The sequence below is a fragment of the Amblyraja radiata genome, chromosome 8, assembly GCF_010909765.2.
Source record: "Amblyraja radiata isolate CabotCenter1 chromosome 8, sAmbRad1.1.pri, whole genome shotgun sequence".
Classification (NCBI taxonomy): domain Eukaryota; kingdom Metazoa; phylum Chordata; class Chondrichthyes; order Rajiformes; family Rajidae; genus Amblyraja; species Amblyraja radiata.
Genome location: NC_045963.1, coordinates 70030830 through 70052277, shown reverse-complemented (window position 1 = coordinate 70052277; position 21448 = coordinate 70030830). Strand labels below are relative to the sequence as shown.

The 21448-nt window shown below is 43.3% G+C and overlaps 1 long non-coding RNA gene across 1 annotated transcript; it reads left to right on the top strand.

Annotated features, from left to right (window-relative positions):
- The first annotated feature begins 6339 nt into the window (after positions 1–6339).
- Positions 6340–19905, top strand: LOC116975779. The gene is made up of 3 exons (XR_004412769.1): positions 6340–6545; positions 11215–11303; positions 19701–19905. It is a non-coding gene; the product is annotated as an uncharacterized LOC116975779 (long non-coding RNA).
- Positions 19906–21448: the final 1543 nt, after the last annotated feature.

Sequence of the window (21448 nt, the reverse complement as noted above, 5' to 3'; positions counted from 1 at the left end):
TCCACCACCGCCACCGCCAGGCTCCACCTCGCCGCGAAGGCGTCCACCGCCACCAGCCGAGCCCACCGCCACCGACCGAGGCTCCACCGCCACCACCGAGGCTCCCCGCCCCTCCGAGGCTCTACCAGCCCACCAGCCGATGGCTCCACCGCCACCGCCGAGGCTTCCACCCGCCAGCCAGCCGAGGCTCTACCGCCACCGCCGAGGCTCCACCGCCACCGCCGAGGCTCCAAGAGCTGCCAGCGATTCAGCAATTCATAAAAACATAGAAACATAGAAAATAGGTGCAGGAGTAGGCCATTCGGCCCTTCGAGCCTGCACCGCCATTCAATATGATCATGGCTGATCATCCAACTCAGTATCCTGTACCTGCCTTCTCTCCATACCCCCTGATCCCTTTAGCCACAAGGGCCACATCCAACTCCCTCTTAAATATAGCCAATGAATTGGCCTCAACTACCTTCTGTGGCAGAGAATTCCAGAGCTTCACCACTCTCTGTGTGAAAAATGTTTTTGAGATGGAACTATCAAGTAATTCCACATTGGGAAAGCACGAATACCCCGACGATGGGGAAATGTTGGTGAGTGGGATAGGATAATGGGGAATTGGTACTGGTGCTGGCCTGATGTAGGGTTGAGGAGGGTTACAGAGAAAATACGATGTGCGACAACAGATTTGAAAAGAATGAACAATCTTAAATTGACACAATGCTCTACTGCCAACTTCTGAATACAGATGATGTGGTCAAAACCACATTGAAATTAAACAGTCAGAGGAAATGATTACCCTTGTATCCTTCTCATTCCCCTCGTTCTTTGTATATGTTTTAGCGGCAATTTTATGTGCACTATGAGTGCTGATTACAAAATGAGAGTTACTGAGCTTGTGAGTACAACATAGCTGAAATAATTTATAACATTGAGACGACACAATCATTAAAACGCCCAGGGTTAATGATAGTACTGACGTTATTTTGACTTCCCACACACACAGTTGAAGCTCTGTAATTCTTGCCAGCTGGCCTCATTCATTGATGCCATCAACACTCAGAGTCCAAAGAGCGATACTCCTTTTTTTTATATTCGCGAAAAGTAAAGCACTACCTTAAAAAAAAGTATTAAAGTCTTTCCCTCGAATACTGGATTTTAATTGTGAGACTGTCTGGCCTTTGTCACCGACGAGACAGGTCTTGGCATTGAAGATGAAATGCACGCCAATGATCGCAAGATATATTCGGTCTCCTCGCAATCGAGGGTGTCCAACCTTTAAAGATCGGTTAAAAAAAGATCAGAAAACGATGGTTTTATAAAAGGTTGTCAGTCCATACAGGGGAGACATGGTGAGAAGTGTTTGTACAGATGCAACTGACTCAGCCTGGGCTCCCATAAATCATGGGCAGAACCCTGGGGGAAACAGGTCGGGAAGGTGAATTTGCACCCATTAGCTTTATTCCTCAGATTTATGCCTTCATAATTCACATTTTATATTCAAGATAGATGAATGCTCAAATAGACCTCACAACAAAACCTCGGGAAGTAAACCGGTTTGCAATTTACAACGTGATAATGGGGAATTATTCGGCGTGTAAAGAGTTAACTTTAGCTGGCAAGCACTGACACTTTACAAAAAACATGGCACCATTTCATCGAAGGACTGTTTATAAAAATCATACATAATTTCAATTTATAATAGTGCCTATTATTATTACAATTATGATCCTGCCAACCGCTTTTACTAAGTCTCATCTGGTCAGTAACCTTGCAACAGTTTACGGAATTATAGGCAACTGAATTCTTGACACACACAGACACACACACACACACTGGCGCAATTCAATGCCTGGGATTGATTTCATCTGTAATCAAATTATTACCCAGTAAATTATAATTTTTACATTCACATGAGAAACAACTTATTAAAACCTGTAATTTACTCTGTAAATGAAAACAAAAAAAAATCAATTAGTTTCAAGCCAGTGGGTACATCTGAATTTATTAAACAAAAGGTCGCAGCGAGCATGCAGAAAATATACCCAATGCCAGCCAGGAACAGTTCATGGATGTAATTGGGGTAATAAAAGTATTCTCTCTCTGCAGCTGTACAGACATATGGTCAAGAAATTCTTTGACGCAGGGAATGTGATTACCTTCATGTTTAGTTATACAAGGAGGCATTTGCTTCATTTCCTGTTGTGGGGAGGGGGTCCTTTGGTGGAAACCTCTATTATCCATTCATCGTTAAGGCAGCGAGAGGGGGGGGGAGGGGGGAAGACCCATTTCCTGCTCGTGTTACTATTTTCCAACCACAAATACTTCCATTCTAAACTGTGCGGGTGTCTCAATTCTCTGCCTACGTTGCATGCACACAATAGCAGGGTTCCATGCACACAACAGCAGGGTTCCATGCACACAACAGCAGGGTTCCATGCACACAATAGCAGGGTTCCATGCACACAACAGCAGGGTTCCATGCACACAACAGCAGGGTTCCATGCACACAATAGCAGGGTTCCATGCACACAATAGCAGGGTTCCATGCACACAATAGCAGGGTTCCATGCACACAATAGCAGGGTTCCATGCACACAATAGCAGGGTTCCATGTACACAATAGCAGGGTTCCATGCACACAATAGCAGGGTTCCATGCACACAATAGCAGGGTTCCATGCACACAATAGCAGGGTTCCATGCACACAATAGCAGGGTTCCCAAGATTTTGGAGATAAATTGTCATTGTCGCGTTTGATCAATCAACAAGTTTTCCCCTATTTTCAGACAATGCGGCCTCAACAAGAAATAAATATCAAGTAGCTGGGGCAATCATTCAAATTTATTGTTGTTTGTTGCCTTGGTACTCAGATGGTTAAAAATATACACAGACATGCACACTCTGAGCCCGATAACACTGTTTTTACTGAGACTTGCCACAAAAGGATGGAAATGGCCATTGTTCACAACTGGTAATAGGATTATGTTGGTTACTAGCTCTATAACTGGGGGGCCTAAACCATCCCTAAATTTCCACCTCTCATGGGGATGTGCCATTGTTACCTTTTACAGCTGACTATGGCCACAAGAAAGCAGCATGAGAAAAAGCCTGGGATTACAGCAGTGATGGTTACAATGTACACAAAAGGCTGGAGAATCAGCAGGGCCAACACAAGTCGAACGTTGCAGTCAAACAGGATGGCAGTGGGGAAATTTCTCTGCCGCTTTAATGCTTGTAAATCTCATCTTTCCGCCACAGCCAGGACTAATGTAGAATTAAGTGACCACAGGGGTCACAGCTTACAAAATGGAGTATTAAAATAATACGCTTGCAACTAATGCTATAACATGCATTCAACACAAGACTGTTTTTTTTGCACAAACTAGCTGTTTCGTTTTCACAAACCTAAAAGTGGATTTTTTTAAAATTTTCAGTCAAACACTTCTTAGAATCGCTGAGCCAAAGTTCATTAGAAATGAGACTGTAATGGTGTAATGTTTTTGTTCAGACCTCCGCAGTTCTGTCGCTGTCCTGGTTGGCCCAATTTCATCACTTTAAATATTGTCACTCTAAGCTGCACTTGGATTAAAGCCCATGAGCCGTGAGGTACAGGTTTTATGCCTGCAGTCTGATAATTTTTTGAGCTATTGGCAACTTGGGAATTTCCTTCCCTTATCACTGGGGTTCAGCTAACTTCACAAGCACTAATCAGAGCTCGAATCATTCATTCAAGGATTGCATGATCATGTTTTTCTTTAGCGCTGACAGCTGTCTCGACCACATTAGCAATGCAGATGAGCCTGTCTAATAGGTTAATGCAGAACACGCGTAAATTAGGTTTAATCCCCAGTGAAATAATCTAACAATTTCAAATTTCTTGATGTCGGGATGGAGACATCGACGGTGACTCAATTAGATGTAATGCAGATCAAAGCAAATTTACCTTCTGCCTGAACCTTCCCCATAGTTTAGGCTTTAGACTGCAGTGCAAGGCTGCGTCAGAGAGAGCTGGCTGGCAGGTACGTTTGCCGATAAATACCCACGGCACAGATAAAGAGTGGCAGAAAAGCCTGAGCAAATCTTTGCTGTCTTTTTGTAATTATTAAGAAAGGACATCTCAGACATATTGCCTTTCCAGTCTGAAAGAGAGTGCAAACCAAACATGATATAAACCCTGTGGCCAAATTAATTCTTTTTGTGACATCTTAATTCCAAACCCTTGTGTGTGGTCAAAGCATCTTGCAAAGAGAAATGCAATCAAGCTAAATTATATTTGTCCAAATCAATCTGATTGGTAATTCATTTCTTATTGGGTAAACTCATTAATTTTGAAGAGATTACTTAATACCTTAAACATTATTTTCTTTCTTCATCATATCTGCCAGAACCAGTGTACTATGTTTCGGCTTGGCATGTACACTAAAGTCTCAGCGATCCACACTATTGTATGTACAGTAATTACTCACACATTCCTCATTAATTTTGATGTGAGAGTTAACGAGATAAGGCAAATTATCAAGATTGATCCAATAATATATTCTTGTTTCTTCAATGTTTGACATAAATAGGTAAAAAGTGATGAAGGTATACCAGGCTACAGGCGGAAAGAAATGTACTGCCCTTCTCTTTCCAAACACCTAATTCTCTTAGCATGATAGCTAGGTTCTCACTTTAAAGCATACCTCAAAGTGGAAAAATGCTTTCTTCAACCGATTTCTGTGGACATTTGCAACCATTATTTTACACAATGTTTAAAAGTAGGCCTCATGTACTTAAAAAAAAAATACTATCAATGATTATGATACATTATATTAATACATATATCACTCTACGTAATGAATTAAGGTAGAACATATTTGATTCCATTCCCGTTCAAAATGCCAACATAATTTTTTACAGATAAATAAAACTCAACATGACAGCCATTTTCACATGCCAATTTAGATTTTATGTTTCCACTGTCTCATGTTAATTGCTTTCTATATTATCTGCTTGAAAAAAACTGTTAATGTGATTATTGCTTCAAAAAAAAAAATCACAAGTTTAAATGAAAGCACTTGAATAAAGCAATTTAGGCAATAATGAAGATGATCCTTGCTTGAAACAAACTATGTTGGTGCCTCTGTAGTAGCAGGCAGTAACATTTAATTTTAAATAGTTGCAGTGCACCTTTTGATTTAGAGAGTAATGTAAATATTTTTTTACATCTAAAAACATACTCAAGACAAATGAGAAGATGTTGCTTTTGTCTGAGATGCTGAAGAGCTCTACAAACTTAAAAGCTCAACCTCAATTAAGCTCATCATCTGAAAAATGAGCAACACAAAGCTGAATACATTAGATAATGTAGTCTTGCTGAAGAGCTTTTCCTTCAGCAACACAGACTCTCTCTCTTTTTCCCTCTCTCTTTGCTCTCTCTCTCTCTGTCTCTCCTCTCTCTCTCCTCTCTCCTCTCTCTCTCCTCTCTCTCCATCTCTCTCCTCTCTCTCTCCTCTCCCTCTCTCTCCTCCCTCTCTTCCTCTCTCTCCCCTCTCTCTCTCTCTCTCTTTCTCTCACACTCTCTCCCTCTCTCCATCTCTTTCTCTCACATTCTCGCTCTCCATCTCTTCCTCTCTCGTTCTCTCTCTTTCTCTCATTCACACACACGGGCAGAATTGTTGCCAATCTTTCCTATAGTATGTCATACATCATAATATGGTGCAAACTAACAGAGAAAAAAAATATATAGTAACTAATTTAAGGACAAAGGGATGACCTCTAGCATTTCATTAAAAGAACTGGATGAAAAAAGGAAGATTGACAGTATTCATCCTCATTCAATTCAACCAACCAATTTCCACATGCAAATCATAATCTGCAGATGTCGAAGCACGATATGTTTAAAATACCATCTCTCTCAATTTCAGACCATCAGAAATTTGAATTTAAAACAACATCAGGCCATGCTTCAGTGTGCTTAATAGTTATCTTGGAACTGGGATGTTATTTATGAACAGCACCAATTTGTTTTCCTCTGTTTAGCTGTATCTCAAGTGTTCAGTGGATCTCAAGTAAAGGCAGCATCGTTTATTTTGTGTAAAGGAGCAAAGTTGCCTGTGAACTAACTGGAGCTACTGCACAAAACATGTCACCCTCCACTTAACAATATTTATACATGGTGGCAACATTAATTTCTTTATGAGCAAAACGGATATAATCAGTCCATATCTCTGTGTTGAAATATCACTGATTAATCACTTTCTGCTGTCTACATCCTTTCAAGTACGGTCTAACGTCCTTTGGTCAGGAGAGTTGTCTAAAATGTGAATGCTGGCATTTCTGCCCAACACAATGTACACATGCCGATGCAATCATTTTGTCCGATGCAAGAAATTATTATTCGCTGGACTGTTTGCAGTGCTCTCTCTCTCACTGGGCGAGATGATGGAAAATCACAGCGGAGCCTATTTTGCGTGGGTTTTATGTGCAGCAAATCTACAAAATCAACTCATCCCTCAAGTCCCTCGGCCACATTTTACAACTTGCCACCAAAGAGAAATCTCCGGATCTGTCAGGTTAATGTCTGAATTTTACTGCGACGGTAATAAGCTGCATTAATTATACCCCATTTATTTCTATCTCAATCCTGTGCATACATACTAAGATTAACTGAAAAAGTATATTTATTGATATCAGTGGAAAAGAGTAAATATTACAAGTGAGTGCTTCTTCATTCTGACAGTCCTATAATCACTCATTTTTCCAGTGATTATACGACGACCGTACTTAGCTTTGTGAAAGTGAAGTTGTTTACGTTCAATATGATTGGCACAAGCTTTTTATAATTGTCACCAAAAATGTGATTTTCAATTTAAAAATGCGACAATTTTTTTTTCTCTAAATAAAGAAGTGGCCTGGTTCGCTTCACTGTTTTCAGTGTTTGTGACCAACATTCAGTCCCAGAAGCAAGTTTAAGCTGTCCTATAAACCTGAAGCCTTCAAGTTACTGTGGAAATTCTCTGATAATTTGATGGAGCAACTTCAATCCCTCTTCAAACTGATTCAAATGAGCTTCTTGTTCCAGCATATTTAAACAACTTGGAGCACAAACAAAGCAGAGCCTGGTTCGAACAAGCAAGGCTCGTTGCCTCATCAGTCATGCCAAAATACCCCGCAAATGTCAGGGATATACAAACCCTGCAGCTGTCTGCAAACAGAATAAATGACTTCCGGGGGAAGAGAAAAATTCAATGTATTCATGTGCGTGCGTGGTGAAAGGGGCTTTGTCCACCCTGTTACACAAAAAAACGTTAAGGTACTGCTTCAGGACGATGTTATTTATGTTAGATAATTCTGTGATAGAATCTATTGTTACCACTGACCGGTTAGTGTGAGGGGATCAGTGTTTCAGGGAGAATTTGTCAAACATTGCGATAACACTTACAGAGTCAGTCAACACCAAAATCATCTAAAGTGAACATTTGCCTTTTTTTTTTTAATTGATCGTTGACTTCTAATGTTGCTCGTTCTTGACTTTCCCCGCCCTTATAATGGTCTTTAATGGAGATCATTTAATTGTATCTTTTCGGGACAGGGCACATGACAATAAAACACTTTTGACTCTTGAGGTGAGAATAACTGGGTTGTGAAATAAAATAAGAAACTGCTCTAAACACCCAGAGGTCAGGCAGTAGCTGTGGGAATGGGTCACATTACAGGTTGCAGATGGAGCTGTTTTTATTTCTACAAATGGTGGAAACAGCTATGTTAGGGGCATGTACCATACTTTTGGATAGGCATGTGGATGTGCAGGGAATGGAATGATATGGATTATGCGCAGGTAGATACGCGATGGTCTAGGCATCATGTTCGGCACAGACATTATGGGCCGAAGGGCCTGACTTTGTGCTAAACTATTCTATGTTCTATGTTCACAGATGCTGCCCGACCTGCTGAGTGTTCCCAGCTTTTTCTGTTTTAGTTTCATATTTCCACCATCTGCAATTCTTTTGATTGTCATATCTGGACTGGACCAAGTAGTCATAAGTGATAAGAGCAGAATTAGGCCATCCAGTCCATCAGGTCTACTCTGGCATTCAAACATGGTTGATCTATCTTTCCCTCTTAACCCCATTCTCCAGCCGTCTCCCCATAACCTCTGACACCCGTACTAATCATTCTTATAACTTTTGATGCTTCGAACAGCAGGGCAGTGATGATTGCTTCTCTCCATCCTCAACCTCCCCGTACACCACTGCAATGTCATCTGACTAACAATCTAATCAGTAGAATCAATGGCCCCATTGCAGAAGCATCCACGTCACGGGGCTGGAAACTGGAAGTATCCTGAGCTAATTCTGCTACTACCATCATCTATTGCGACAAGTGATGGCTTCCACTGATTGTCGCCGGAAGCTTGCGTCCTTTTCAGGACGGACGATGACAGCGAGTCCAACATTTGTAACAAGATGGACACGAAAAGAAGAAGTAGAATCAATAAGATTTAATAAACAACAAAACCAAACAAAGTTAGCATTGGATGCTGGAATTTCTTAATTCAAAGTTCTCAAACTTCATACTTTGCACAAAAGCTGAAGTAGTGCAGCCAAAGAGTGGGTAAAAGAAAGAAAGAAAAGAGAAAAAAAAAGAACTAAAGGAAAAAGAGAGAAAAAAAGTGGTGATATACCTGCCTCTCGTCCCTCCCTCCCCACCCACCTCACCCAACCCATAGTTGGATTTAAATCCAAAGTTGTGTTGCGCCATTCTATCCTTGTAAGAATTCGATGAAGGGTGTCCATGTCTTGGAAAAATGATCTGGTTTTTCTGCCAAAACAAGTCTAATATTTTCAAAGGTACACAAAAATGCTGGAGAAACTCAGCGGGTGCAGCGGCATCTATGGAGCGAAGGAAATAGGCAACGTTTCGGGCCGAAACGTTGCCTATTTCCTTCGCTCCATAGATGCTGCTGCACCCGCTGAGTTTCTCCAGCATTTTTGTGTACCTTCGATTTTCCAGCATCTGCAGTTCCTTCTTAAACTCTAATATTTTCAAGATGTGGTGCTCATTTTAAAAGAAAAAAAAGAACAACATTTTAATGAAGACACAAGGAACTGCAGATGTTGGAATCTTGAGCAAAACACAATGTGCTGGAGGAATTCAGCGGGTCAGGCAGCATCTATGGAGGGAATGGACAGGCAACGTTTCAGGTTGGAACCCTTCTTTGGACTTCGGGAGAAAGCTGGACAAAAGAGGTGGAAGCAGGACAAACCCTGGTGAGTGATAGGTGGATACAGCTGAGGATGGGCTTAATTAGCAGAAGAGTGGAGTAAGTGACAAAGGCTTGAGGTGGAAAGGAGGATAAAAAGGATGTCATATAAGGAGAGAAGAAGAGTGTAAAGCCAGAGGGAGGGATAACAATGGAAGGGGACGGGAGGAAGGGAAAGAGGGGGAATAAAAGGGGAATGAGGGGGGTCGGGTAATGGGAGAAGAATGTGCGAAGAAGGAGAAAAGGGCAGGGTGACTGGGAGGGTGGGAGATAGTGGTAGAAATAGGTACACACAGGGGTGGGGTGCACAAGTGAGAAGAAGGGGGTTGGAGTTATTACTTGAAATTACTTGACATATTGAAAAAAAACATTTTAAGAGCAACAATTTCTCCTATTTCTCAAAAGGGAAGTTGAAGCAGATATGAGTTCCTTTCCACCATCATTATTTTTGCCTTCAGTCCCTATGTGTAATGTAAGTAGCAAAGACTTGGCCTTTCTCCAGAGAGTCAGCATGCATGGAGATGGACAAACAAATTTACCACAAAGTGAAAACATTAGAGGCTGGAAATCTGCAATAAAGACCAAAAGGGCGGGAAAATACTCAGCGGGTCAGGCAGCAACCTTGGAGAGGGAAACAGGGTTAACGTTGCTGATCTTTTAACAGAAGTAAGAAAAATTGAAAAGAGTCATGCAGAAGAAGTGAGTGCCATCTGCAGTTTTCTACTCTCCAAGCTCCACAGATGCTGCCTGACTCGGCCATCGCCCGTATTTTCTGCTTTTATTTCAAATCTCCGGCATTTTCTGCAGATTTTTTTTGCTTTTTTGCCCACCGGCCACATCACCACTTTTCCTCTCCACCTTGCTCTCAGTATTTGAAAAGGGTCCATTCCGTCTTCAACTCCCTGGTTTGCTTGTCCATCTGCACCAACCGCCAACTGGCCTTCCCACAGCACCATCTCACATCGGTCATGTGACTCGTTTTACCTTCCACTACCCACCAACCTGGATCCAAGCAGTTCTTCAGGGTGAAAGGACATACCTTTGGAATGGAGACGTGGAGGAATTTCTTCAGCCAGTGGGTTTCAAATCTGTGGAATTATCATATTGGGAATCATAGACAATGTTAAATAAAGCCTTAACGCCAAGCAAAGATGAAACACAAGAGCAATAGTAGCATTCCTGACTAGAATTGCAATGTTCAGATTTGCAGAATTAATATGAAAAAAAAATCTTACATTTTTTTTGATTATGAATAAATAATCTAAAGTAATTTAAAAGATCATCAAGTGCTGTGCCCTCTGTTTCACATTTTATTTCTAATGCGGATTGGAAATCAATATAGTTAACTTTAAGCTAACATATGAACAGGGAGTATTATTTGCTTATTTGTTTATCTTAATCACTTTTGTGCAGAATCAGTTGATATTTACCATGTAATGCGTATGGATGGTCAGTTTAAGGCACAATAATGCACAGGTTATAGAATGATGCACCATGTTGAGAGTGTATTCAATTCTATTCCAACCTCAACCAAACGACAAGCTTTGACTTTTGAATGAAGTTCAAGTGTTTTCTCATGAGGAACGACGAAAAATCAACCACTTAAATACCAGCTCCGAAACAAATTCAGGTGCCAAGTCAACTGGGGAATGGTATATGTCAGAACACCATCTTGCTCCTTTATCAGCGTAGAAAATTCTGAGTTACTCCTCCGATTAGTAAAATACAAATAAAAAGGGGGAGTGCTGAAAATTCTGAAGAGAAAAAGCATTTTGTATATAAAGCCTCATCCTGAAACTCTCTCGATGGGTACAATTTATCACATCTTATCCAATCAACATTTCTATCAATGGGTGCGATGTAACCGATTGTAACAAGTCTGCTGCTTTTTCTATTCCCCCTTGAATACACCCACTATTTAACTTGGTCACTGTGTGTTTAAATGCATTCTTTCAGCAAATGTCCCTGTCGTTTCACAGGACAAATCCTAAACATAGAGACAGAATACGCTGAAGGTTTAACGCAATGAAATTCAATCTTAAGGATGACTGTTTTCGGATGTAGATTGGTAAACACAAACTTTATAAGTGATCCACAGTGCTGAGTTAAGACAAACAGTAGTGTTCTTACTACAGAATAAAGTATCAATGTAACTGCTTTTCAATTACGATGCAAAAAGATCACAAAAGCCTCTCACATAACATAGGAGATTAATATGAACAAGTGTTTATAAAAATTTCAAGTATCAAAATCCCGACAATTATTTTGCCAAACTTGAAATCACATCACCATCGCAACCGTAGGGAATGTGGTGTTGGATTAATATGTCTAAATAAGGGGGAAAAACAGACAGGAAGTGGAGGACAGAGCAGGCTCACAGAAATGAGAAAGGCCAATTCGCAACAAAACAGGACACTTGAAAAAAATAAATTCTCAGAGACAACAGTATTTGTTTAAAGGTCAGCTAGAAGCTAATCAGAGAATCCCGTGTCAACAAACAAAGGCAGTCACAACCCTTTTAATAAAGGAGCATTCCATGCATATCAATAGCTTTGGAAAGCATTTAACAGTTAGGGCTCAGTCAGGGGCACCTCACACATAACTCCCAGGAACAACTTAGACGCTACTGACTGGGACCAGAAGGATGAAGCCTAAAAAAAAAAATCGACAAACCAGGCTGCTAATTGTATTAGTCTGTAGACTTTAGACTTTAGAGACACTGTGCGGAAACAGGCCCCCAAGTCCGCGCTGTCAAGCGACCACCCTGTACAGTAGCACTATCCTACACACTACGGACAATCCACTATTTTACCATAGCCAATTAAACTACAAACTTGTACGCCTTTGGCGTGTGGGAGGAAACCAGAGCACCCGGAGAAAACCCACGCGGTCACAGGGAGAATGTACAAACTCCGTACGGACAGCACCCGTAGTCTGAAGACCTGAAACATCACCTATTGCTTCTCTCCAGAGATGCTGTCTGGCCCGCTGAGTTACTCCAGCTTTTTGTGTCTAGCACCCATAGTCAGGATCGAACTGGTGTTGTAAGTCTGCAACTCTACTGCTCCACCACTGTGCCGCCCTAACATGCAAAATTATTTCTGTTTCCGTATATGCAAACAACTCTGTAATTTCAGCTGGACTGCACAGCCTATGTCGTTTCCTTTTGTTTGCCTGGACAGAAGGTCGGCAACCTGCTCATTGCAAAGTGCCCAACATGCCACGCATGGCGAGAGTTTCATGGCTAGATGTGAGGGAAGTTAATCTCTCTATGGCAACATATCACTAGTAAGTTTCTGAGGTTCTAACGGAAACTTGATCTACTGCTATAGACAGATTGCCTTTAGCCACCAACAGATGTTGTCAAGCTGGAAAAGGTGCAGTGAAGATTTACGAGGATGTTGCCTGGACTTGAGGGCCCGAGCTATAGGGAGAAGTTGAGCAAGCTAGGACTTTATTCCTTGGAGCGCAGGAGGATGAGGGGTGATCTTACAGAGGTGCATTAGATCATGAGAGGAATAGAGTGGAGTCTTCTACCCAATGTAGGGGAATCAAGAACCAGAGGACATACTGTACGTTTAAGACGAGAGGGAAAAGATTTAATAGGAAACTAATGGGCATCTTTTTCACACAGAGGATGGTGGATGTATGAAATAGAGGAGGTAGTAGGGACAGAAAGTATTACATTTAAAAGAGATTTGGACAGGTACATGGATAGGAAATGTTTGGAAGGATATGGGCCAAACGTGGGCAGGTAGGACTAGGTGGGGCATCTTGATCGGCATGGGAAAGGTGGGCCATAGGATTTGTTTCCATGCTGTGTAACTCTATGATCCTAACAGGAGGTAGATGTGATGGGAAAAATGCTCAGTCAGTGGACTTTCCAACACTTTTATCCAAGTCATTACAAATCAAAAAAGGCTTTGGGCGCATGGCCATCATGCCTTCCCTCAGGTGGAAAATGGATTTTGTAGAATTACATTGGAATTACAAAATCCGAACCATTTTATTCAGCGTAGCCAATCCTGTGTTGGAGTTTACCATTGGCAGAGATAGTTGGCTTAATGCCATGTGTTCTCTCTTATCCCTTTCGTCACGGGCAGTCACGGTGGCGCAGCGGTAGAGTTGCTGCCTTACAGCAAAATGCAGCGCCAGAGACCCGGGTTCGATCCCGACTACGGGTGCTGTCTGTATGGAGTTTGTACGTTCTCCCTGTGATCTGCGTGGGTTTTCTCCGAGATCTTCGGTTTCCTCCCACACTCCAAAGACGAACAGGTTTGTAGGTTAATTGGCTTGATAAAAATGTTAAATTGTCCAAGTTGGCGATATGCAGAGTACTGCCCTGCCGACTACAAAATTCAGAAGGTCCAGAAGGTTTTGTTCCAACCATCACTGTGACCTTTTCTCAAGCAGTGACAATCAAAGATCCTATAGCAGAGCGCTCCGCTATAAGATCTTTGGTGACAATGTATCTCCCATCTCCAGTTTTTAGCTGTGTTCATGTACTATAACTCTGTTGTGCAACATTCTCCTGTTCTCTGGTTAGTGAAGGATGCTGCTGATATGTAAGGACCAAGATAATTCCCACCTGAAGCATCATCCAGTGTGGCAGGCAACATCCACAAACAGGTTCTATGTAGATTCAACTTCGGTTTAGTTTAGAGATACAGCATGGAAACAGGCCCTCCAGCCCACCGAGTCCACGATGACCAACAATCACCCCATACACTATCACTACCCTACACTCTGGGGTCAATTAATGCAAGTCAATTAACCTGCAAACATGCACGTCTTTGGAATGTAGGAAGAAGCCAGAGCGCCCGGAGAAAACCCACGTGGTCAGTGGGAGAACGTGCAAACTCCGTATAGACAGCACCCGCAGATAGACACAAAATGCTGGAATAACTCAGCGGGGTGAGGAGATGGTGACATTTCTGGGCCGAGACCCTTCTGCACCCACAGTCAGGATCGAACCTGGGTCCCTGGCGCTGTAAGGTAGTAACTCTACCGCTGCGCCACCGTACCGCCCGCTATCTGCTATCTGCTGCCTGAAATATTAAACAAGAAGCAGAGTGCCTTGGTTGCCATCAGAGAGCCTCGGTTGGTTTTTGTTCATTGATTAACACAATCAGATGACAGGATTTAAATTTGGAAACCAAATCAAACCGTGACCAGATGTTGCAGTCCAGTCACACTACAAAACCCCACAATGTGAATCCTGGCTGGTAAAATCCTGGAAGAGAGAGTGGATGATACAAAAGCAGAAGGGGGAAGGTAGCCTTCACCACTTTCTCTGGTGCCAACACCACCATCTTTCTGTCTCTGTTGTCCTCCACCATATCCCTTTGTTTGGACATAGAACATAGCACAGCACAGCAGAGAAACGGACTCCTTCAGCCCCCAATGTTTGTGGCAAACACAATGCCTGGCTGAACTGATCTCATCTGCTCGTACATGATCCATATCACTCTATTCCATGCGCCTATCTAAAAGCCTCTTCAATGCCACTATCATACGTACCTCCACCCCCACACCTAGCAATGCGTTCCAGTCCCCCACCACCCTATGTGTAAAAAATCTCCCCCCCCCCATCTCACCTTATATCTATCCCCACTAGTGTTGGACATTTCCACCCTGGCTGTACTTAACTATGCCTCATAATTTGATATACTTTCATCAAGTTTATCCAAGTAGCTGAAACCCTCTAATCCAGGCAGTATTCTGGCAAACCTCCTCTGCACCCTCTCCAAAGCATCCACCTCTTTCCTATAATGGGGCGACGAGAACTGCACTCAATACTTCAAATGCAGCCTAACCAAAGTCTTATAGAGCTGGTTCTCTCCATCCAGCCACCCCCCACCTCTTCTCTGTACTTGAACGCATGCTTAATTTCCATTTATTGTCTGAGTTCTGAAGAATGGTCACCAACCTGAAAAATGAAGACATATATACACAAACACAAACAAATCCTAACTCTGTACAGAGTTTGTACATTCTCCCTGTCACCGTGTGGGTTTACTCCGAGTGCTCCGGTTTCCTCCCACACTCCAAAGACGTCTAGGTTTTTAGGTTAATTGGCTTCGGTAAAAATTGTAGCTGGTCCCTAGTGTGTGCGATGGTGGCAGTGTCGCCGCGCTGGAGCTCCGGTGAGCTGAAGATCGCTGAGGAAAACATCGCGGAGCTGCGGGACTGTGGAGCGGCCAGCTGCGGGCGGCGGCGCTGACTTTACACCGGGAGCCTGGGATCTCTAGATGAGATCGCCAGTTGTGGAGCTCCAACCGGCGCGGCCTTGTCGGCTTCGGAAGCCGCGGCCTCCAGTACGGAAGCGGCCATTCCAGGGTTCCCAAGCCGCTGAGAGGACTCTCCCGACGCCGGAGCAACATCACCCGGCGAGAACGGCCTGGAACATCGGGTCTCCGTAGAGGCAACTGTGGAGGCCTCAATGGGCCCGACTATGGGTGAACTGGGGTTGGGGACTGGACTTTGTGCCTTCCCTCATGGTGGGAGCCATTGTGGGGGAATGTTCTTTATGTTTAAATCTCTTATTAATGTTATGTCTGTATTCTTTCTTTATGTGCTGCATTGGCAAGAAGCATTTCACTACACCTAGGTGTATGTGACCAATAAATAACCTTTAACCTTTGATTGCTGGTCGGCACAGACTCAGTGGGCCAAAGTGCCTGTTTCTGTGCTGTATCTCTAAACTAAATCTGATCTCGAGGAAGACAGGTATTACCCTCGGGGATACAAGACATGCTGTTACTGGAAACCCCTGGATGGTGAAAAATAACTTTTAAAAGTTTAGTTTATTGTCACATGTACAGTGAAAAGCTTTTTGTTACCTGCTATCCAGTCAGCGGAATGATTGAGGCCAGGGTACAGATACATGATAATAGGAATACAAAATAAAGTCCAGTAAAGTCCAATTAAAGATAGTCCAAGGGTCTCCAATGAGATAGATAATGAATCAGGACTGCTCTCTAGTTGTGGTGGTAGGATGGTTATAACAGCTGGGGGGAAAAATGACTCTGAATCTGGAGATAGACACAAAATGCTGGAGTGACTCAGCGGGACAGGCAGCATCTCTGGAGAGAAGGAATGGGTGACGTTTCGGGTCGGGACCCTTCTTTAGACCCTGGAGGTGTGCATTTCCACGTCTGAGTTTTCCCTGCAATGGAGTAACCAGGAATGAGCCTTCGCTAATTCTAAGGGGACCTGGTGTCGATGCCTTCAAGAATTTACAAAAGAGGGGTTTAAATCAGTGCAGTGTGAAGCAAAGCTTTAGACTGCCATTTCTTTAAACGATTTGACTCTGCTGGGGTAAGTGGTGGCTCGAGAACGAGAGGTTTCCTCTCTGTTGGATGACATGCTGGACTGGTTGAGATGACTGCAGAGATTGTCCAAATGGCCAGTGAGACGGCAGAGGGATTATAGCAGCAACATTGATTGCCGTACAGTTTCATTTAATAAAATCGTTGAAGGCGTCTGTGACCTGTGTAGCCAGCACACAATCATGAAATTCCCAAAGGGTGATTTGTAACCAAGCAAGGGATGGCTTCTTCATGATAAATGTGAAAGGACTTGGAGGAGTGCGGATTCTTAATCACATTTTGATGAAATGTCATTAACACTTGTGAAGAAGGTGCATTTAAATTTATAGATTCCCATCATAGTATTCATCACCTCAGAAGCAGGAGGTGACAAGGAGGCCAGTGTCATCAGCATTCACATCTCTCAAAAAGGAAGCAACTCAACTTGCATTTTGTGCCAGCTGCCCCTTTGTATTATAATTTTAAAATCATTTTTTATTGCACTTCTCTTTAATTTCTTTTAAGCCAATTGCATAAAACTAAGAACATTTAAATTATACATTTAATTTAAAGGCAGTTTCATATTTTTCAGCCAATGATTAAGCAGCTATTTCTTTTTTTTTTCCCTATTATTAAAAAAAAAACTATTTGTTTAGTTTAGTTTAGTTTAGTTTCGTTTAGAGATACAGCATGGAAACAGGCCCTTCGGCCCACCTCGCCCAGCCTTTACCGCACACTAACACACACTAGGGACAATTTACAATTATTCCGAGCCAATTAACCTACGAACCTGTATGTTTTTGGAGTGTGGGAGGAAACCGGAGTTCCCGGAGAAAACCCACGAGGTCACTGGGAGAACATAGCTACTGATTCAGTAGCACTGAGAGTAGGGAAGATTCAAACAAGGGGACATGACTTGAGAATTAAGGGACTGAAGTTTAGGGGTAACATGAGGGGGAACTTCTTTACGCAGAGAGTGGTAGCTGTGTGGAATGAGCTTCCAGTGAAGGTGGTGGAGGCAGGTTCGTTTTTATCATTTAAAAATAAATTGGATAGTTATATGGATGGGAAAGGAATGGAGGGTTATGGTCTGAGCGCAGGTATATGGGACTAGGGGAGATTATGTGTTCGGCACGGACTAGAAGGGTCGAGATGGCCTGTTTCCGTGCTGTAATTGTTATATGGTTATATGGTTATTCAGGTTCGATCCTGATTACGGGTGCTGCCTCTATGGAATTTGCAAGTTCTCCCTGTGTCTCCGTGACTTTTCTCCCAGTGCTCCACAGTCCAAAGACGTGCGGGTTTGAAGGCTAATTAGCTTCGATAAAAATTGTTCCTAGTGTGCAGGATAGTGCTAGTGTAACGGAGTGATCACTGGTCAGTGTGGACTTTCTCATTCCCAAATGAGGGACAAAAGGTCAAAATAAGGGACAAATTCCCAACGGCAATTCGTTGACTGACTCTGTCGTGGCTGGGTGAATGATGAGTTGGCCCGGGTGCTGGACTGCACACATAGCCCAGCCGGCAGGCCAGCTAAGGAGTTTTGGCCCAGGCCGCGCGATGTCGCACGCAAAGTCCGGCAACCCATTCAATTCATGAACCGGTGATCGGCCATGAGAGGGAGGGGTGGCGGTGTCGGCGGTAAGCGAAGGTCCGAAGGTCGGACAGCTGGCCGGGCTGCCGACCGATGGGCCCATGGGCGAGGCGCTGCTGCTGCTGCACTCCATGGGCTGCACTACGTCGGGATGGGTGAGGCGGGGCCAGACGCAGAGCTCCGACCCGACACTCCCCTCGACCCGAGTAGTAGCGGTCAAATACGGGACAAGGGCGGTCCAGTATGGGACAAACCAATTTAGCCCAATATACGGGATATCCCGGCTAATACGGGACAGTTGGCAACCCTACTCGCTGGGCCGAAGGGCCTGTTTCTGTGCTGTATCTCCAAACTAAACTAAACTAAACATTTCACCAAATAAAGAATGAGGTAAACTCTACCCAGTTTGGGCCTTGCCTCGCCAACTGTCGTTCTGTCCTTTCTTCTTTTTTGTTCTATTTAGTATCTGTTAAAAGTATGTTTGAGTGTTCCTTGGTTTGTTTGTGGGGGGTGGGGCTGGGGAATACTTTTTTCAATCTCTTACCCCGACAGAGATGCGATTTTTTTCCGTATCGTATCTCCGTCCCTACTGCGGCCTAACATCGTGGAGTTGGCGGCCTTTCCTGGAGGCCGACCCCGGCTCTCCAAGCCGCGGGAGTCTACGGGACTTTAACATCGCGGAGCTTGCGATCCCTTTTCCGGGGATCGAAGCTCCAACCGCGAGGCCTGTGGACATTAACGTCGTGAAGCCCGCGGTGGAGAGAGTTTCAACCGCCCCGAAACGGGAGTTTCGATCACCCCGACGGGGGCTTCGATCGTCGGCTGCGGGGGCTTTGATGGCCCCGACTGCTTATGGTTTGACTGCCTCGACCGCGGGATAACAAAGAGGCAGAAGTTTGAACTTTATTGCCTTCCATCACAGTGAGGAATCTGGAATCCACTATGGTGGATGTTTATGTTAACTTTTATGTGGCTGTGTGTCTTGTTGCTTTTCACTTAGTATGGCTGTATGGCAACTCAAATTTCACTGCACCTTAACTGGTACATGTGACAATAAACTGGCCTTGAAACCTTGAAAGCCTGCTGCTCCATCCCTCTGTAACTTCAAAACATCCCCATCAAAGCCTCTGTGCTTCACTGCGGAGGGGGGGGGGGGGGGTGAATGCATCCTTGACAAGGAGTATAAAATAGTTGTATAATAGTTTATTGTTTGTCGTGTATTATGGTTCTGTCTTGTTTTTTTACTGTACTGTATATGCTATTTTAATATTTGAATAAATATTTTTGATTTGAAAAAATAAAATTAAAAAAAACCTCTGCGCTGCTGAAAATGTGCCCACCATCTATGATCTGAAATCACCCTCTCCCCCCCCCCCTCCACCCCCTTCTCTCACTCTCTACTCCTTTAACTTATTCTTTACAATACAATGCTTCTCTGGCTCATTGTCAAAATTGGTTTATTGATCATGCTTTTATTAAGGACCTTGGATGCTGTTTAAACGCTGTTTTTTTGTTGTTGCTGTCAACAATTTAACTGGCTGGCAACACTTGCCACACACAGGGGATGACGAGAACTCATGAAACCAGTTTAAAAAGGAAGTGGAGAGAAATTGGAGGTGAAAACTAATTCCAGACTAAAATTGCAGCAGACAGCTTGATCTATGAAAATATTCGATATAATTTCCAGTCACTCTACTCCACTCCACTTGCAGCTTTGGTAACAAATTGGTGGATAACCCTGACGTGAGTTAATAGCATTTGAAATTTTTCCTGTAAATCATGTACTGACTACAATTCTAATGTAATTGTATGTAGAATATCTTGGACCATCCTCAGAATGTGCAAGGCATTATATAAATATAAATTTGCTTGTTGTCTTAATTTATGATGCACCAAACTCGTCTTTGCATTCCTTTCACTGCTCAGGTGCCTTATGGTTATTTTAGAACGGATCACATTTTCATTATTATGGGATGTTCATCTTCTTTCACATCTGCATTGATTGACATGAGCAGGAACTCGTGTGATTGTATAAATTGGATGATCAAATACTATTATGATACAGTACAAAGCATGTTTACCAGAGCATTCTTACTCACAATGAAGAGAAATAGATGCAATATTGTTTCACAATTAAAAAAAGTAGAAAATTATGATTGCGGAGAGAGAAAAAGTTGACTTTTTAAGTTGACGACTTCTCTCTGCAAATGTGGCCTATTCTTTAGGCTTTAGAGATGCAGTGCGGAAACAGGTCCGTTGGCCCACCGAGTCCGCGCCGACCAGCGATCCCCGTACACTAGCACTACCCTGCCCACTAGGGGCAATTTACAATTTTACCAAAGCCAATTATTCTACAAACATGTACGTCTTTGGAGTGTGGGAGGAAACCGGAGCACCCTGAGAAAAGCAAAGCGGCCTCAGGGAGAACGTTCCAACTCCATACAGACAGCACCCGTAGTCAGGATCGAACCTGGGTCTCTGGCGCTGTAAGGCAGCAACTCTACCACTGCACCACCGTGCGGACACAACACTGTAGTATGTAACGTTGTCAGTGGGAGAGCCATACACGGGATCATAAGGTCACAAGGTCATGTGATAGGAATTGAATTGGGCCATTCGGCCCATCAAGTATACTCTGCCATTCAATCATAGCTGACCAATCTCTCCATCCTAACCCCATTCTCCTGCCTTTTCCTCATAACCTGACATCTGTACTAATCAAAAATCTATCCCTGCCTTAAAAATATCCACTGGCTTTGCCTCCACAGCCTTCTGCGGCAAAGAATTCCTCAGATTCACCACCCTGTGACTAAAGAAATTCCTCCTCATCTCCTTCCTAAAAAAAAGTCCTTTGATTCTGAGGCTATGACCTCTAGTCCTAGACTCTCCCACTAGTGGAAACATCCTCTCCACATCCACTCTACCCAAGCCTTCCACTATTCTGTACGTTTCAATGAGGTCCCCCACCCCTCATTCTTCTAAACTCCAGCGAGTACAGGCCCAGTGCCGACAAACGCTCATCATAGATTAACCTACTCGTTCCTGGGACTGTTCTTGTAAATCTCTTCTGGCCCCACTCCAGAGCGAGCACATCTTTGGGATGTTTCACCAAATGTGCACTTTAAAAAAATAAAGGATCACTGCATTAGGAAACATTTGATGACTTTGTCTCACGCATCACATTGGCACAGCACAGCTGGTGGAGCTGCTGCCTAACAGCTCAAACGACCCAGGATCGATCCTCATCTCCCCTGTGAGTGTGTGGGCTTCCTCTGCATGCTCCATTTCCCTCCCACATCCCAAAGATGT